We start from the raw sequence: 18,741 nt of genomic DNA on the forward strand, positions 1-18,741 counted from the left end.
TAGCCTAATATTTCAGAAGAAAGATTTGTATGTTCTGTTTTAAGTCCAAAGTTTGAGGAATCAAAATTGTAAAATCATAGGTGAAAATCCTCTTTAGTCCACTAAATATTTCTGGAATTACTTGTTGCCGAATTATCATTGAAATCTACTTCGAATTCCGATGTACTGAAAATACATTTCTTTCGATTGCTTACCAGCCGTTTCTTACAGCCGTTTCTGTTGAGACTGACGAATCCACTATTCATTACGGAGTTCGTGTTTTCGATGCATCGCCTATTATCTCGTTTCCTTTTATAATTTGTACTCATCATCTTTTAAGGTGTGAAAAATAAACGAAAAGTATAATAAAACGTAACGATACAAAAAAATAGGAAAAGTAAAAGTGCATACCGTAAAATGTACTTGGCATCTGTGTAATAAGCAAAGAACACGGTGTTTCTAATGTGCTGTCAAAACGTTAAAGACATACAAAAGATAAGATAATCGATTATCATGACAAAACAGATATACTTCACTCTACCAAAGTTAAGGGCACAGACTCCTTATGCTATGACCTCTATGCGTGCACTCACACAAACAACGGAAAGCATACACATAGACGCCATGCACGTGATATTATCAGCAAAAATAGGCCTAAAAAGGGGCTTACGGGAATACACTTTTCGTCCGTATATGAAAAGATTTGGGGCTGGGTGAGGGCTTATTCGAAAGAGGAAGGTCCAATGCAGGGCGGTCTGACCATGGTTCAAAGAGATTGTGTTGATAGCTAATAATACTAGCATCCCCGTTGCGGCTTCACTCGCTCAAATAAATAAAAACTTCGAGAATTTGAAATAATAATTGATGTGGCAAGTAGGTGAGCTCATCTTATAGCCTGAACTCGCCAACTCTCTTGTGGAATGCCGCTTGCTATCTAGTGGGTGATTCTCAAACTACACTCCAGTGATGCAAGAGCGCGTGCGCAGCTGCAGACAGTAAGAGCGCATGCGCGACGGGGATTCACATATCATAAATCACTTTTTTAATAGCATAATAACATTTTAATGGAAAATCGATAGATTTAATATTACTAAACCTTCCGGGGACCATGAAGATGATATAGTTAAAAGTTGGTAGCGATTGGTTCAGTAGTTTTTGCGGTTAGCGGTTCCAAACGAAAAAAGGGCTGTCCTTTTATACAGGGTGTCTCAGCCGATTTTGACATCTTGAATGTTGGATTATCTGGAAATAATCTTGACGCAAAAATAAGCAAAAATAAGTTGAAGGACATTGAAGGCATGTTTTCTGACTTTAATTCTTCAAATTGACTGCTACGACGAAACTTAGGTTATTCGCGAACGGATGTCACATTAAAGCAGTGCCGCGGCTCAATTTGTGCACGCGACTCCTCGGTTTGAGGCGCGTACACGAAAACAGTAGATCGGCAGTTTGACGATTTTATTGAGTCGATTTGACTCGTCTTCGCGTACCGTTTCTCGCCCAACGGACCCTCGTATTTCGCGTGTTAAGCCGAGTATCCATCTGTATCAAACGCCCGTATCGTATCACCGTTCCGAACCCTTTCGAATAGGCAGATGTTGCCACGTTGCATGCCACGGCGTGCTACGGCTCGGACAATATTTCTTCGTTTCTTGATAGAAACGGTTCGGCAATAGGACTGGGCCACTACAGGCGAGGAGTTTCGTTTTGCTGCGTGCCGTTCCAAAGGAACGGAGGCAACGGACCCATCCGAAAAATTTGTCGATTCTTTGCCGTTGCATCGAAGGAAAGGTTTATGCGTTTGCACTTGACATAGCGTTTCATGCCGTCACTTGGGTTTCAATTTATTTGAAATCTTGCAGTATTATTGGATTCATTTCAAAATCGATGAAATTATTTATGAAATTAATCTAATTTAATTTAGACAAATTTTATCGTCTAAATATATTTAAACAGATCAATTATCTTCGGTGATACGCTGTACATAAAAGAGCAATGTTAATAAGAACCTCTGTGATTATTGAAAAAGGACAATGTTAATTATCCAGAGATTTTTCCGTTGCCGAATATCGAAAGTTCTATTGGGCTGTGATACGGAGGTGAAGGAACGGGCCGATCCGAAAATTGTCGGTTTCTTGCTGTTCAAAGGATAGGTTCGGAGACCACTTGAAACGTAAAAACAACATACCCAGGCGAAGGTCCGAAATGCTATGTCAAGTGGAAACATGACACTTGAGGCTCGAGATAATATGATCTGGAATCGGATATATCAGTGAGATAATACTAATGCAATGACTGAACTTTGTTATTTTTCATTTTTTTCTTATAAAACTTTTACCAAGATATTTGTGACGTTTTTCTAATTAAAATGATACCAAGCACGATATGGTTAGGACAATTACAATAAAGAAACAGCATGCAGGAAATCGAAACTTCTCGCCTATAGGAGTTTCTTTTAAGAAACGAAGAAATATTGTCCGAGCTGTAGCACGCCGTGGCATGCAACGAGGCAACGTCTGCCTATTCAAAAGGGTTCGGAACGGTGATACGATACGGGCGTTTGATACAGGTGGATACTCGGCTTTAACGCTAGCGCTATCGAACGTTGAGTGCCTGATCATCGCTCTCGCATCGACCTCCTTCGATCGATCTAGGTAGGGATTGATACCGCGTGGGGATCGATGCGCACGCATCTTAGGCGAGTGGGAATCGTCGTCGTTTAAGGGCACAGACTCCTTCGAGGCCTCCTCCGAATCGATGTAAGCGCCATTGGAAAGAATCGGGCAATCGTGAAAACACATAATTGAGAAATTCGACATTTGACGGTGTGACATCTAACGTCATTATGCAGAATAAGAAACGAAAGTGAGGTGGCATAGTTGCCAAATCACATCATTTGAGAGTTCTATCGCGGTGTTGCCGCATCTGTGACCATCTAGCAAAATGAATTTGCTCGAGCCGAGCGAGATTTTGATTCCTGGCGGACATAGAAAAGGACAGCGCGAGAGAGAGAGAAGGAGTATCATGAATGTAACAACGCCGATTCGATGAGACTCTGTAATACACATAACGTACGCGACTATAAGACTTATAGGAATAAAAACTATATGGCATTAATAATTTCAGGAAAGGAATGAAAAATAAAGACATGTAAATTGATCTATAATATACAATATTTATCGATTGAAATATAATCAATAAATATAAAAAATGCCTCTTCTTTCTCCGCGCCGTCTACATCGTCGATTCCCATGATAGCCACTCCAGCCACGTGTTATTGAAATCTTTTTCATTTGAAATATAATAATGAATTTTAATATAATTGTACCTGCATATACAGGGTGTCCCAGTCCAAGTGTGACAGAATTATATTAAAATTCATTATTCATTTCTTTATTTCTGACTATATTCGCATAGCTGTTTGTGGTGTCAAATTAGAATTTACATTTATCGACTGATTTCTGTTTTTATCGACCCCGATGATAACGTGGTCAAATATACCATCAATGCCTCTGACGGAAAATCAATGAACTATTCTTCCGTCTATTTGACGTCTGATGCGTGCAAATCGTAAATTTCGTTTTACATCTTCCAGAAGTGATAAATTGTGAAAAATCGAATTTCAGTGACATTGTGCTAGTTCAAGGAAGGGTGGTCTGGTGTGCTATGGGTGAAAAAACCATTAAATCGTCCAATATTTGCTAAAATGCAGCCGAACGCAGCATTCGGCAGCCATGTTGTTTGCTTACAACAGCGTCTGTCTCAATCTTACAGTGTCGAAAATATCATTTTTCTCAACGTATGGTGTTTATTAGCGTTCAAACGGACCAGACCACCCTGTGCTGAAGTCTACCCGTGAGTGCTGTACCCGCGAAAATTGCATTTGTGCAATTATCAAGACGAAAAACGAAATCTACGAAATCGAGTGTCTCTCTCACGCATGGCGTATACGTGCATGCTTTCCGTTGATTGTGTGAGTGCACGCATACAGGTCATGGCACAAGGAGTCTGTGCCCTTAAGGGGTATGCCCCTACTGACTCGACTATATACAGGGTGTTCGGCAACAGGTGGGCAATATTTTAAGGGGTGATTCTAGGGATCAAAATAAGAAGAAAATCAAGAATAACGAAATAGCGTTTATGGCTTTGTTTTCCAGTTATTAACGTTTAAATATTCGAGTAAAAAGCGCCAGAAACCTGCAATCCGCTCAGCACCGACGACCGAACGTCACGTCGGCAGGGGTCGGTACAGTCATAACCAAGAATAGCGCTCGGAACGCTACCGGATATATGTGTAACGTGTATGATATTGTGGTAGTATGGTAGTCGAACTATTGGTTGCCGGTAAACGTAACCCGCGTGTGGGCTGCACTTCGTCTCAGGGGATAAAAATATTTAAATAAAAAGTATCAAATCTTATAGTTTTTGACCTGAAAAATTCGAAAATGTAAGGTAAATGTCTAGGAAACCAATGGTTTAAAAAATACAATTGTGTGAAAAAAGTGTATTTAGTGTACTTTGACAGGTTAGTACGACGTCATATTGCTTATTAGTGTCAGCACGCGTGCAAGAATCAACACGAGGCAAAGTCGACCTTCAAGGATATTGAAGGTGTTGATATCGGAACCCTATGTCTGTCATCGGACATGGGTCCGGCGGTAGTTCATACGAGTGATGCCCACTTGAACGCCGTGCCGATTGGACGCGTTCCTTTTGGACGCCGCGCGCCATAAGGCGGCCGGCAACGCTTTCGTTATTGTTTAAACACCACTATTATTTTAGGAAAGCGTTTAAATATAAATTTTTTTAAATATATAGCCTAACCTAACCTATCACATCTATACAAGGGCATAAATGTTATATTGCTATAGGAATTCATACTCAGAAGATCGAACGAACATGGCGAGAAGTTCGAGCCAACATTCCACGATACGGAATCATCGGATACCTGGCAGAATTTTTTTTTAAACGATGATACAAGTTTAACAACAGAATTAGAATAGAAGAGAATACAACCGACAATGAGTAATAATTAATAAAGCAGCGACTTTCTCGCGAAATAAAGTATTCTCTGCTTAAAAAAAAACGTAATATTAGTCATTTATGCCTTCCAATCAACTTAACTCAAAATAACTGCTATATTTTTCAAACTTTTTTGTTTATAACTTTTTAATAAAAAGCAAGCCCCGACTAAAACCTTCTGAGGGTCACTCAGGAGGGTGACCTTGACAACATATGTGAAGGTCAAGGTCATCGGAAGTAAGGCCCTAATTGTAAATATTTACCTTCCTTTCCAACTTCAAATGGGACTGTTAGGTTGTAACGGGGTCGGTCGGTTCGGTGCGCACGGCGTTGCGCACCGCGGCGGTTTCCCCGTGCCAGAGTTCGCAAGGGAACAGGTCGGTAAATAATGAGGCAGATATAGTAGAAAAATATACGTTTATTCAATAAGGTAGGAACTATAGTTGACTATGATACAGCGCGGTGTCTATCCCTGCCGGGCTGGTTGGGCGGCGGTATTCTCCTGCCTCGGTAGCTACAAGCAGAGTATCGTCTGGTGGTTAGACGCGTGGAGCCAATTCATACTTAATCTAATGTACATGACTTACTAGCTACGGTCGGAACCCGGTCCGTCACAGAAGTTTACGCGGCCTTAAAACTAGCGCGGTTCGTAGCCATTGCTATGCGGTCTTACAATCTAACGGTGTGATGTGGAGTGAAAAAGCGCGGAGCGGAGCGCGAACGCGAGTGAACGCAAACGCAAACGCAAACGCAAACGCAAACGCAAACGCAAACGCAAACGCAAACGCAAACGCAAACGCAAACGCAAACGCAAACGCAAACGCAAACGCAAACGCAAACGCAAACGCAAACGCAAACGCAAACGCAAACGCAAACGCAAACGCAAACGCAAACGCAAACGCAAACGCAAACGCAAACGCAAACGCAAACGCAAACGCAAACGCAAACGCAAACGCAAACGCAAACGCAAACGCAAACGCAAACGCAAACGCAAACGCAAACGCAAACGCAAACGCAAACGCAAACGCAAACGCAAACGCAAACGCAAACGCAAACGCAAACGCAAACGCAAACGCAAACGCAAACGCAAACGCAAACGCAAACGCAAACGCAAACGCAAACGCAAACGCAAACGCAAACGCAAACGCAAACGCAAACGCAAACGCAAACGCAAACGCAAACGCAAACGCAAACGCAAACGCAAACGCAAACGCAAACGCAAACGCAAACGCAAACGCAAACGCAAAGTCGGGAGAGGATTGGCCCGATTGGGCCGACGGTGTTTTATTCAAACGCGCTGCGGTATTTCGCGCTGCGATGGAGTTGCTGCCCGCTTGCCTCACGCGGCTCGTCTTCTCGTACGCCGAGGTAGAACCGAACAGCGACCGAGACGACGACCAATCCTGGCCAGCCTGGGTAGCACCACGAAGCTGGACGGAATCGGCTGCCAAAGGCAGAATGCGGTGCCGAGTAGGGTAGCGTTCGGAATCCCTGTGGAAGCACCGGCAGAGATTATGAACACGCACTAGCGTTTGGTCACCCCGGGTCAACCACGGAGATGACGAGGATTGGCGCCTACGGCTGCTGGACCTATGGAAGCTGCCAGGTCGTGACGTAGTGCAATGCCACGGCCCGGCGGCCAGAGATCTCTTCGCCAGGTCAGCCATGGCGTCGAGAGCTCTGGTGCTCCGATCCGGACCTCCTAGGAGGTCCTCTCGAGGCCGAAGCCCCGAGGCAACTCATCGATCCGCGCATCGATCGGTCCTACTTATAGTCTAATCGCACGGGAGTGGGGATGCCACCGCGGTGGGGGCCCGCGATGCGTGACGCAGATCCGCGGCTGTCGTCGCAAGGTTGAGCGTCTGCGAGGGACACCCTGTATATTGGCTATTTCCTCTCGGTTTGGTCAGGCTATACCAAAATTTCCTTACGGCAGCCGGTCACATTGATGTGATATTAAATAAATGTTTTGTACAACCTTTAATTATAGCTCAAGATGGAACCCACACGTAAAAAATCGAAGCTAACTAGCGACCGGCAAAAGATTGGATGCGTGGAAGGAGTCGCTTCCACGACGAAGACTTTGCCGATCGTCTATGTGAATTTTTGTGGCGTCGGTTTTGTAAAATTAACCAAATACATCTTATGGATTCCTTGATCGCAGCAATCAAGGAGCAGTACGTTTTTTAAATAGGGTAAACAAAGTTACAGTCATTTTAACGAACCAATCAGAGAATCCATAGAAACAATATGGCGTCGGATTAACCTGTCAAACATCACTAAATACGTACATTTTTAATCAATTGTATATTTTAAACCATTGGTTTCCTGGACGTTTAACTTGCATTTTCAAATGTTTCAGGTCAAAAACTACAAGAACACATATTTTGAACCCGTTAATTTTTGGTCCCCTAAGACGAAGTTTGACCCAAAGGTTATGTTAAAGAAAATGAAAATTGATTAAGATAAACGAAAAATAGTTTATTATCAAGATAATTAATAAAATGTGGTTTACAGTAATCAATTTTGAACAAATGTGAATACTTTAGCTCATGAATAATTAAGGTTGAAACATACAATTACAGGTTACAAAAGAAACCGATTATTAAAAAGATAAAATTTAGGAATTTCCAGTTAGGGATATCCCACAGTCAAATACTAACTACTGGAAATTACTGTTTTGACGAATACACGTTCACGGTGCAACTATGGGTAGCTTGTGGTCCGAGTTCAACGAAGGTCGTAAGTCTTCGTTTCGATAAATATCGACACCGCTGTTCGTGTATGACCTTACGACGATTTCTCGTGATAAGGGAAATAATTGTAACTGTATTGTCACTTAACTAAATGTCTATTTGACAGAAAACTATTAACAGAAATTACAAGAGGTTTTGATGTATGTAAAATGTGAATGATTTGTATACGGTGAATAACGGAGTCGCGAGTGGACTAGGATGTTTCACCTTGACTTGAATGCAGAGATTGAGGCTCTCTTGACACGTTGTCAGCGTTGAAGACACTCTAAGGGGTGTATCCTGATTTGCTCGTCGGCTGAGGAACCAATCAGGGGTGTTTTTAAGTTTCACTCCATTCCGACTGGTCCCCCAGTTCGACGAGTCAGTGGTCGTGGGTGGTGGGGCATTTTGCAATGGTCACACTGACCTGCCCATGAATATGCGACTTTTTGGCCCCTTGGCCGAGGGTCGCATCGCGGCTGGAAAAGTCCCATGTCTGCGCGGCACATGCCATCTTGGGATGACTTGGGACTTTCCAGATGGGTATAGACAACGATGAAACTTTTACTTAGTTCATGACGGTGAACAGATGTTACAGAATCTCAGCGAGAAATGAATTACTGCCCATGGCATGTAACATTACTTGCCAAAATATTCATAATAATATCACTGGAAAATTGACTGATTTTGATTATGGTATTGGAGCTGTATCTATTGTTAATTCCTTTAAATGGCTGGATCCTGAAGAAAGAGGAACACACACAATCAACTATTGATCGTGTTTCATTTAAACTGTTTAATTCCAAGTTAGTTGTGTTACGCGTTTGAACGCCTTCGCCTTCTCGGCTGTAATATCTTTGGTTGTTCTTGTTGTTGTTAAATATTATTGCGTTGTATAAACTCTAAAAGCTTGATTTTAATTCATTGATCTGTTCCGAGATCTCTGCGATTTAGTCGACTCTACAATTTAGTCGAGTACGATCATATGCGTGAAGTGAGGTAAAGGTAAAAAGAGCACGCAATTACCGACAGTGGATTCATACCGAACACACATTCTACATTACCATCACCCCACAATAATATGGGGGCTTATTCCATATTTAAATTGAATTGATAATATAAAGGTATACACGTCTTTTGGCTTTGAAGGTTCTTGGGGGAATGAATATTCATAAAATTAATTCCAATTTGTTTTAAATATAACAAATGAACATAGTTTGAAGAAGGTGGCGATGAGAATAATCTCGACAGCGTAATCTTCCTTATTGACATCGGCCGCCACAATAATGGTACAAACATCTCCATCTAGCGGCAAACTCGGGAACTAACAAAACAAAAAAGCTATGTATAGCTCGTTTACATACTAACTAGAATATAGTTGCCTAAACTAATTACTAATTATACAAAAGAGTTTTACTAATGTATGACGTTAGCTGTGTCCGTTTGCAATTCCAAAATTCATAGAAGCGTGTGTTTTTAGACTGAAATGTTGTGAACCTGTAAAAAGCGACTAATGATTTTTAGTTCGTTATAAGGTTTAGAAAGGAAAGTTTTAATACATCAGGGAGCGAGGGAGTTACCCAATTTCTGCGCGTGACTGTCGTAGTGAGATGTTGCTTATGTTCCGTTAAGAGAAGGCACTGCCACACAACATGAATAAGGTTATGTTCCATATAACCACATTGATAGAGTGGATTCCGAGTCACATTGATTTTGTACAAAGATTTGTTTAGGTAAAACTTCGTCTTGGGGGACCAAAAATTAAGGGGTCCTTTTTTTTGTAGTTTTTGACCTGAAATTTTAGAAAATACAAGTTACAAGTTCAGGAAACCAATAGTTTAAGAAATATGTACAAGTGTTTAAAAATGTACGTATTTAGTGACGTTTGAGAGGTTAGAATGACGCCATATTGTTTCTACCCATCATCTGATTGGTTCGTTTAAGTTGTAAGTTCAAGTTACCTTATTCGAAAACGTACTGCTCCTTGATTACTGCGATCAAGGAATCCATAAGATGAATGTTGTGAGTTTTGCAGAATTTCCTCCACAAATACTCACACAGGCGATCGGCAAAATCCTCGTCGTGGAAGCGGCCTCTTCCACGCATCCAATCCTTTGCCGGTCGCCAGTTCGCTTCGATTTGTTGCGTATGAGTTCCGTCAGGCGCTGTAATTAAGATACACAAAACATTTATTTAATATCACACCAATGTGACCGGCCGCCTCACGAAATAAACTTCTTTCATTATGTATGACAAAGAAAAGTTGCGTGATATTTTAATGAATATAAAACCGTTGATGATGACGGAAAAATTTTTTTGCCGTCTCATGTTGTCTATTCCCTAATATCTGAAATGCTTACAAATAGGGGATCACATATTACTCCAAAACATATTTATACAATTTTAAAAACCAATAGAAACGGCATGTACATACAGCGCTGTGTTAAAAATATTTTCTATAAATAGAGAAAATATGTGCAATGATTCCAAAGATTGTTCTTATAATACATTAAATAATACTTCTATTTTTCAACTGACGACAAAAAAATTAAAATTTATAATTTCGGAAGAAAAATGGATGTCAATAAAGCCTGTGAAACACATATACGGGACTAACAGACGAAAGTACGTCTTTACAACCACAGAAATGGACGCATATTTTTGCTGAGAAAATATGGCAACTCTTGAGAAAGCTAGAGGAAAATCGTCTTGACTAGGAATTCTTATTTTTGTTCCCAGAATTCTACCCTTGAACTTCAAGCAGCACCGTCGTTTTTATTTTTGTCACTTCCGTTTTCCAGTGAATATAGCCGTCGCCTCGCGACCAATCCGGCACAGGAAGTCACCGAAGCAACCATGCCCGGTGAGCACCTATGTGGTCTGGTAGGTGATCCGACTAAAGCCGCAGTCCCGCCATTTTTTGATGACGGGCAGGACCGTCCCGCCCGCTCGCTGGCCAGCGGCGCCGCTCGCAATTATCTCGCGACGCCACCGGTCCAGGGCATCTTGTCGGGCTTGGCACCTTCATTCCCGTTCGACCGTCTGCTCTGCCGGTCTTCTCCAGGCTGGCAGAGGCCGCACAAGCGCCAGAAAATCGTGGCGCAAGCTCCGCCTCGTACTTAAAAGGTACGGGATCCGTCAGAGTCATCGCCGCCGCGTGGGAGACCGTGCGGTATCCCCTCACGACCCTGATGGCCATCCTCCTCTCCACTCGCCGCAGCACGAGTTGGCTGCGGCGAGACGCCATCAGGGCCTTGGCCCATATGGGCGACCTATATTGGGCCACGCTCCGCACGATCCCCGTATAAAGGCGGCGAATCTTCTCGCTCGACCCCCCAAGGGCGTTTGCTACCCCGTCTAATCGGGGGGCAAGACGGTCGAAATGCCTTTCAAAGTGCCAGTGGCTGTCCAGGTGGAGGCCAAGATACTAGAATCCTTCACCCACCTGGACTCGGGTGTCACCTACCTGGATCCATGACTGGGGCGGTGGTGCAACCCCACGCCGGGGCGAGTGAAACCACATCGCCTCGGTCTTGTGGAGCGCTATCTGTAGCCTCAGCCTCCGGACCGCCGTTGCGACGGCAGTCACTCCAACCTCTGCAAGACGACTGGTCCTGCTCCAGTCCGGTCGGTGGCAAACACGTGCGTATCATCAGCAAAGCACGTGATGCTTACACCGTCCGAGACCACGACCGGCAAAGCTGGGTTGTACCCCACGTTCCACAATGGGGGTCTCAAATGGGACCCCTGGGGTACACCCTCATCGACGTTCCTCCAATAAACACGTCCGTTCCGGCCCATATACGTAATGTACCTACCCCGTAGGTAGGTCCCGAGGGGAATACCCCCTCCTTAACACATGCGCTGAAAAGGCGCCTTAGTTGCGGTCCAAGGACGCGCAGGGCCAATACCCAGCCTCGGCCGAGGACGCCGTCGGGGCCCGGAGCGGTGTTCCGTGCCCTCATGCGTTTAACGGCCTCGACCAGCTCTCCCTCCGTGAACCCCATGTCGTCGGTCCATTTGACTTGGAATGGCGGGGGCTAGGGGTGACTACCGTCGTCACGAGGGAACAACGTGTCCACCACCTGACCCAAGAACTGGGGGTCGAGGCTCTCCGTCACGGGGAGAACCAAGGACCTTAGCTTGCCCATCGCCCACTTATAAGGGCGCCCTCACGGTTCATCGTCGAGAGAGCCGAGGAGCTCATGCCACGCCCAGGATTTGGCCTCTCTGATGGCTAGCTGCAGGGCTACCGCTAACACTCTGTAGCACCCGTACAGTTCTTCCTCCCCCGCTGGGTCGCGGATCCTTCTCCGACGGGCCCTTTGCCACTTTGTCAGGCGATATTACAGTTTCGCCGAATATCGGCGATTTCCCCTTACCACCAGTAGACGGCCCATCTGGGAAGGCATTTGGCCCGGAGCATGGCAATGTCACAGATCGCCTTCATCGTGCCCCCGAACCACCTCGTCTCCTCTATCCGCGACCGGACCGACCGGTTGCTCCGGCCAAGTCACAGCGAGGGCTGTAGCCATCAGCGCGTCCCTGTCAAGCCTCTTCAGCGCCCATCTCCGCGGCGGGCGACGGTCGGGGGTGGAGAATCCGAGGCGGATGTAGCGATGATCGCTGAGCGTCTCCGCATCCTCCACCACCCTCCAACTCCGCACCATGCGTGCGGCCGAGGGAGTCGCGAACGATAGATCAACTATCGACTCCCCCGAAGCCCGCACGCAGGTGCTGACCAAGCCCAGGTTCAACAGCTGGAGCTCGAATTCCGCCGCCCACTTGAGTACCCCACCCCTCGCGTCAGTCCTCGGGGACCCCCACGATTGGGCATGGGAGTTGAAATCCCCGAGGACGGGTGCCGGCCGAGGGTAGCAACGGGGGACAACGTCTCCCGCCCGACCTAACCACTCTTAAAAGCTGCGAGGGGCCAACTGGGCGGGCAATACACGCCCAACACCGCGATCGCGTTCCACAGCACCGCCACAAACCCCCACCGCCGTTTTATTAGCGTAGAGGGCAGGGCAAAGGCGGTGCCAATCACTGCCACGGAGCCGTCATCGTCGCCGAACCAGTCATGTCTGTTGGGGACTCTGTACGGCTCTGCAGCCACTGCCAGTCCAATTTTCCACTCGGCCAGGTGATGCAAAAGAAGATCTGGCGCCCTGACCGAGTGGTTCAGGTTGCCCTGAATTATGGGCCCATAAGCCCCCATTACTTAGCGGAGGTAGCCCCATACCTCCCTTTGGGGTAGCAGTCCTGCCACCCCTCTTCTTATTGGGCGCGGCAGCCTCGGCTGGCTGCTGCTACGCCTGTTGGGGGGTTGCTACTCCCCCCTGAACGGCTCCCTTCTTACTATTGGGCCTCCGGGACTCGGGGGCGCACGACTTCGCCCCCAACCGGTGCCCCGCGGGTCGCCCTAAGTCAGTGCACAAGGGGCACCGCGGAGAGTCGCTGCATGTGGCGGCCTTATGGCCCTACTCGCCGCAAACATAGTAGCGATCGGACCGATCCACCACGCATGTGCACCGCTGCCTCACATGGCCCTCTTCGAGGCAGCGGAAACACTGCAAAGGCAGCGTCTCGACCCTGGCTGACAACCAGCCAACCAGGATCCTCCCGAAGGCTGTTATCCTTGCCAGCACCGTCAGAGGGCATTTAGCCCAGACAATGCCTAGCCTGGCCGGGGAGATTCTTATCTGCCCGACCTTAACGTCGGCTGGGGCACAACCCCCCACAGCGGCCAAAGCTACCGCAGCCTCCACTGGGCACACCGAGTCGTCCAGGCCCGAAATCCTTATCTCGCCCATTTTGACGGGGCGAGACACCCGGACCTCGGTGCCTCCGAACACCTCCTGAAGGCGGCCGGCTGGCGCGGCCGCTCTCACCGTGCGCTCCTCGCCCGGTATCTCAAACACCAGGCCGCCCGTTACTGCCCGCAAAGATCGAATCTCGGTTATCCCCATAGTTTTCAGACTGACATTTTCCCGGGCGGTCACCATCACCTCAGCGTACGTTGCCTTGGCCTCAGGGGCCAAGGTCAAGATGACGGCCGCTGTTTTAGGCAGCTTGGTTACCTTCCTCTTCTGTGCGGCGACTGGGGCAGCTGGCTTCTGGGGGGGGGGCTTGGCGCCCTGCTGCGTCCCTCGCACCACTGTGTCACCGGGTGTCGGTGGTGGCCCCTCCTTCTTCTTCTTCTCGGCCCTCTTGGCCTTACGGCCGACCACTGTGTCCCAACTTTCCCCCTGAGCGGCGAGGTGGGTCTCCTGCTGGATGCCCCGCATCCTCGCCTCCAGCGGGGACTCGCTCTTCACCTGGGGAAGCGGGCTTCTCTCCACCTGCTGGCCCTTGCCGTTGGTTGTACTGGGCCGGGGGGTGGCCTTAATACTGACAGCCACCTCTCCCTTCTCCTAAGGGGGCGGGACCTCCTTCCCCCCTCTGGACTCCAGGGCCTCCATAAACTCAGCCCTGAGGGAGGAGACCTGCTGCATGAGGGCAGCTAGGCACACCCTGATGTCCCCCCTTCAGGGTCGACCGCCTCCACCCGGGAAATCCTAGGTACCCCCTTAGATGGAGCGGGGGCAGCCCTCTTGGCCAGGATGGGGGCGGACGGGGCCACCTCCAGCCAAGAGGGGCCAGCCACTGGCTCGGGCATGACCACCTCCTCCCTTCCGGCCTCCTCTTCTTGATTCCTCCCTGCTCTGCCAAGCGGGAGGCCGTCCTAGCCGCCTTCTCGGCGCGAGCGGGGGCAGTGAAGATGGGGGTCTCTACCGCCACCAGGCGAGCCCGCACCTCCGCCAGCTCCTTGGTCAGGGTGAACAGCTGCTCACCCTGCTTGGTGATCTGCTCCTCCCGCTGGCGGAGCTGATGCCTCAGCCCCGCAATCTCCTCCGCTCCGCTGTCCAGCCACATTCTCTTGGCCATCTCCACATTGATGGCCCTAATGCGCCGGGCAGCCAGTCGGAGGGATCTCTGGAAGCCCTTTGAGCCCCTTGGACACAGAGGCAACCCTCTCCACGTCCGCGGTCAGCTCCAGTGTCCGTGCTGCCAGAACTGTTGGTGGCTCGTAGCAGAGCTCCACCTCAAGCAGCTCCTGCTCCGGCAAAGGAATACTGCCCCTGCTTGGGGGGGTGGAGGGAGAGAGTGGTCAAGGACCCGCTCCTCGTCACTAACCCCCGCCTCATCCTTTGTCGCCACGAGGAGCTTTTCCTTGGCCTTCCACGCCCCCCCCCCCCCCCCCCCCCTGGCGGGCGGTCCAGTGAGGCAGCGGATACAAAGGACTCATCCGAGTCCTACCCACTGTCGACCGAACTCGGACCTATTCTCCCTGAAACAGAGGAGCTCCTACCTCCGCGAGGTCGCAAGGACCCTCTTCTAACCCTTTGGGGGCGGGCAGCAGCGAATAAGTTCGCATTCCCCTCGGCGCTGGTCAGCACCGCCATGTCCTGTTCCATGTCCCGGTCCGTCGCTGTTGTCGTCATAGGTGTAACCCTTCTTGATGTAAACAAACTTGCTTATTAAATGTAAAATCCTCCATGTTATTCCCACGAGTGGGTCGGTCCGTGGATACACCCGGGGGGTCGCCAGGTACCCCGGGGTTGGCCGCTATAGACTGATACACCCATCAGCCATGCCCGGCGCTTACTCTGGGCGCGCCCCCCTCACTGCGCATCGCAGCTTGGGGCTAGAGATTTTTATAGAGGTTGTCATCCTCGCTAGCCGGTCAATGAAGGCAAACCCCCCGTTCCAGCGAAACATGACCACTGGGTTACGGTATAATTGCTAGGGCACTCCGGGTTCGCTACTCGCACCAGACTGCCACGCAGCCTGGCCCCTGAAGAACTAAAGACGCCGCAGCCACCTTTTCGCCTCTCCGACCCAGGCCTTGCCGGTAAGGGAGGCCCTGCCAGGGTCCGTAGATCCCACCGGCATCGCTCCGGGTCATCTGTTACGCTACTTCGACAGCAGCGAGCGCCCCCCTTTTAGTCGCCTTGTACGATAGGCAGGGGTTACCGTGTCTGTATTCTATCCCCTAGTCAGAGGGGAGGTTTTTATGAGTTTCCTTCCCTCGGTGTTTGGTCCGCGGGAGCTGTTTTATTTCACTCCTACCCTCCATGCACTCCGAAAGTACATGGTGAGCATTCCCCTATCCGCCACCTGGGGATGCGCCACGTCGGAGTATCACCTCCCCGCCCAGCCAGTACATTTGGCCAGGTCCGTGGGTTGCGCAAAACCTCGAGCAACCACTCTGGCCTTTCTTCGCTCAAGAGGTCGCGATCCTTTGGTCCATCTATCAGATCCCACATACCGTTTTTCAAAATTGACTCGATTTTGGATACCATTGCTCGATACCATTCTTCTTTGTCTTCTCCAGATAGAGCCTGCTTCACTGCTATTTCCGCGACTAGTGCAAATTCTTCGTTGGCGTAGTGGGACCCTACCTGGATAAATTCCTTGCGAGGCCTTCCCCTTAATCCTGTTCGGGCCTTCCTGAGTCTTCCGCAACCTCTTCTGAGAGTTTCCTCTGTCTGATGCGGTGGTTCGCTTATGTTGTCATCTTCGGCCCAATCTTCCAAGTCATGGTCGGTTTCAATGGGAGTTTGTATTTCTACTTCTCGACGTTCTTCATCTCCCGTCGTATCTTCCGTGGAGAACTCTTGCCCGTCTTCCGTGAAGAAATCTTCGTACTGATGCTCAGGATCTGTTCCGAATTCTTCGATGAATCTCTTCTCTCGTCGGGGACCCAAACCCGGTAAGCCCTCGCGTCTGCAGGGTACCCTATGAGGATTCCTTTCTTCGAGCGCGCGTGGAACTTCCCTTGTTTGGTTTTCCATCGAGAAAATAAACGGTACAACCAAATTCTTTCATATTTCGCACATCCGGCTTCTTTCCAGTCCACGCTTGATAGGGCGTTCTGCCCTACAAACTCTTAGTTGGGCATCTATCCCGTATGTAATTCGCCGTGGATACGGCTTCCGCCCAAAAGGGAGGGAGGTAATTTAGATTGCAGAAGCAGACATCTGGCCATATCCGTGAGAGTGCGGTTCTTCCTCCCCGCCAGTCCGTTTTGTTCAGGACAATAGGTGACGGATAGCCTTCGTTTAATTCCGTGACTCTTCAGAAAATCGTCAAATGCAGAATTCTTGTACTCTGTCCCATTATCTGATTGAAGACTTTTAATTCTTCGCCCCGTTTGATTTTCCGCATAAGCTTTGAATTCTTTGAATGCTCGCAGTACTTCGTCCTTTCCTTTCAACATGTACACTTCGCACCAACGCGTGCTGTCAGCGATGAATGTTACGTAATATCTTGATCCCCCGTTCGATCGTACACGCTTAGGACCACATACGTTGCTGTGTATAATTTCCAGCATTTCCGTCTTCCTGTTTGAATTCTTAGGAAAAGGTAAGTGAGTCATCTTCCCCCGAATACATATATCACACTTCAATTCGCCTAGCAGTTGCTTGGGGTTCAATCCGATAATTGCGTCGGTAAAGTAGGGATGGACACCAAAATGATAAAAAAATTTGGCTGAAGTTTAGTATGGTGACAACGCCTTACAGGGGTATGGCATATACTGTTATAAAGAGGCGGTCGAGGGGTGTAAAGATCCGAAAATATTATTTTGAGGAAATGAACGCTTACCGAGATATTTGCAAAAAACTGCTACTACTGCTGCATCGGGATCTTACCTGTACGTGCATGTCCCTGGCAGCGCATGCGTGGGCATGGTGCGACCGCTTATGAATGTATGTATGTACATACTTACTATCCCTGCACACACAATTCCGGCGGTTCTTTCAAATGTTTATAAGGAACGAATCTTAAAATGTTTTAACTACACAAATCTCACATAACTGTTTATGTTCAAGCAAAAATCACAGTTTTTTTTATCTGTCACAGTTGTTATCACTAAATGTTACTATTACAAGCTGGATATACTTTTTTTATGTCTTCTATTAACTGTTCGAATGGATCGAGTCCTTTCGTCCGCACTATTCTGTGCCACATACATATAGGCACACATGTGTCCTGCAAGATCTTCTTTTCTATATCCTACATTTGTTATCTTCTATTTCAAGTGCTTCCAGGACCCTTCAACCTTTTGTGTATTTGCGCCTGTTTCTTTATTTACAAATCGGCCAGTGCCCATTTGGCTATGATTGACCGTTTTATGCTTGTAATTCATGCCGGGAATACTTTCGAGATCATTATATGGGCCATTCCACGCAAAGTGATCACACTTTTTCCCGCATGGTCTTGGATTTTTGTTAAATTTTGTAGGCTTGTAGAACCCAATGTACGAACAAAAAATCGATGCTCGAATTATAAGAACTGAAAATTTAGGGTCACTTTTTTTTCAAAAAATCATAACTCGGAAAGTATTATAGATATCGAATTTTATAGGTAAAACTTCAAAGTTTAATAAAAAAATTACTACATGTGTCAATGCAATCTTCAAATTGTTGTAAATAATGTTTATAATTTTCAAACCTTGCCGTCCGATCCCCATGCGCCGCTACTCTACATTTTTTCAAATAGCCAGTCATCGGTTAACAACTACGGAATAGGTCGACACGTTTTTGGTACTTTTGTCTACAAACCCTTAAAAGGCAATAAAAGTATGGCAAAACGATTTCGACGGTTCACTTTTCCAGAACACCGTTCAGTTTTAATTAGGGAAAGCAACGGGACAAGCGGTTTCAGTTAAGCGTTCAGTGTTGTGCATAACTATGCTGTGTATTTTTCAGTTTCTTGTTTTTCTTAGTTTAAAACTGTAATTGTGTACTGGTGGAAAGCAAAAATGCCGCGAAGATATTGTTCCAATCCATTTAGTTTACCTCGACATTCAAATGTAACTAAAAATCTTCGTTCAGTTACAATCGCGTTTCATTAAAAATATCAGAATATAATATTAGGAGAAAATTTGTGCTACATGTGTAGAATGCGAGTAATTCGAACATCTAGATTAAATCGTCCAAATTTTCCTATCGTAAACGTA

General features: G+C 47.3%; 1 protein-coding gene across 2 annotated transcripts in view; it reads right to left on the reverse strand.

Moving 5' to 3' along the window:
• Grd (GABA-gated ion channel) overlaps positions 1–18,741 on the reverse strand; it is a 140,991-nt gene that overhangs the window by 108,039 nt on the left and 14,211 nt on the right. The window contains exon 1 of one of the 2 annotated variants that reach the window (XM_034328005.2): positions 391–474. The exons of the other annotated variant lie outside the window; for it this stretch is intronic. The gene's annotated coding sequence lies outside the window, so the exon portion shown is untranslated. Of the gene's footprint in view, positions 1–390; positions 475–18,741 lie in introns of those variants that run through there. 2 annotated transcript variants of the gene reach the window in all.

This window comes from Osmia lignaria, chromosome 2 (genome assembly GCF_051020975.1).
Source record: "Osmia lignaria lignaria isolate PbOS001 chromosome 2, iyOsmLign1, whole genome shotgun sequence".
In the NCBI taxonomy this organism is placed as follows: domain Eukaryota; kingdom Metazoa; phylum Arthropoda; class Insecta; order Hymenoptera; family Megachilidae; genus Osmia; species Osmia lignaria.